Source organism: Myotis davidii, unplaced genomic scaffold (genome assembly GCF_000327345.1).
Source record: "Myotis davidii unplaced genomic scaffold, ASM32734v1 scaffold105, whole genome shotgun sequence".
Lineage (NCBI taxonomy): Eukaryota > Metazoa > Chordata > Mammalia > Chiroptera > Vespertilionidae > Myotis > Myotis davidii.
In genome coordinates this window covers 1,588,787-1,590,505 of record NW_006300371.1, presented here as the reverse complement: position 1 = coordinate 1,590,505, position 1,719 = coordinate 1,588,787, and positions in this window count along the sequence as shown.

Sequence of the window (1,719 nt, the reverse complement as noted above, 5' to 3'; positions counted from 1 at the left end):
CCATCTGTCCTCAGTATAATCCCTTTTAAATAATAAAAGTATTGTTTTTTATGTGAACCGGTGTCATTCCTGATCATGAAATACATTCACGATGCCGATCAAGCATCACCACTCTCCTTGTAGAGGCAGTGCCCATACCAGCACACCGCAGAGATGCCCTATGTCCCCAAAGTGGAGCTATACACTGTGAACTCTGGGGAGAGAGCACTGCTACCAGTAGACTGACGGGCTTCTTGTCTACTGGGGCCCAGTCCTGGGGACAAAGTGCGGCAGCAGACGGGTTAGCAGATTTACTAGGGAGCATGTCAAGAGAGAAAGAAAAAAAATAGCATATATATATAATCTCAGAAAATCTTGAAACTCCAATCAGAGAGGAATATATAAGGTTTCCTTTCTAATGGCTAAGGTAACATATACCCCTTGTAAAACATTTGGAAACTGTTTCGAAGCTTAAAGAATGATTTTTTTTACACTTCATAGTCATTTCAGAATCACTCTTGAGTATGTACCTTTTAAACGATTTTTTTTTTGAGAGAGAGAGACAGACAGACAGATGGAGAGAGACAGAGGGAGACAGAGAGAGAGGGAGATAGGGAAATATCAATGTGAACGCGAGTCATCACTTGGCTGCCTCCTGCACACCCCCTACTGGGGATTGAGCCTGCATCCCAGACATGTGCCCTGATGAGGAATCAAACCGGCAAACTTTAGGTTCATGGACGATGCCCAATCAACTGAGCATACTGGCCATGTCCTTATATGTATTGTTGCATAGTTTTTAATGAATTTATATCTCATATCTCTTGATATAATTATCAAAAGCAATAAGTACGCAACTAAAATGTTACTAAGTCACAGACATGATTTACACATTTGAAAACTAAATTTTGTTTTTTCCATCCTTTTGCAAACATTCATAATGTTAATAATACACGCATCCTATGTAAGAAAAGCCCAGCGACCGAAATGGCGAAGGTACCAGAAGGACCAGAGACCAGAACAAGCGCTGCTCCTTGCCCCGGCCCACCCCGCATCCCAGTGGGATGTCCCCCAACCTGGTCAGGGGTGGATACGTCAGAAAACTGCCTCTGGCCCCTCCAGCAGGGACTCCCACACCGATCCGGGGCCCACATCAGGGCAGGCCAGCCAGGCCCACCCGTGTACGGGGCCTCTATCATCATGGATAATCAAAGGCTAACACTCAAATTGACCCTAACAATGGAACGACCAGAATGACTGCTCAACCAGTCACTATGGCAGTGGGGACGAACCTTTTGAGCTCCCCGTGGTGAAATTTTGAAATATCCTAACTTAAACTGGTGCCGTGTCACATAGAGAAATATTCAAAAAAAAATTGTTTTTGGTTTTTGCAACCATGGTGAAAGACAAAGACCTATATTTTTGATATTCATTTTATATGTTTAAATGCCATGTAACAAGAAACAATCCAACCAAAAAATGAGTTCCCGTGTCACGATTGACACGCTTTTCATAGGTTTGCCATCACTCGTTTAGACAGTCGAAAGAAATCTGCTGGCTATTTATCTCATTAGTAAAAGTATGGATGCCCCAATGTAACTATTGCAGAAACACACACGTTTATATTATATGTGTTTAATTAAATGTTATCATTTGTTATACTACACTTTGAGCAGTATTGACAATGATGTTATGGGTGTGGTTATCTGTTTTATGTATCATGTGTTCAACCATGGATAA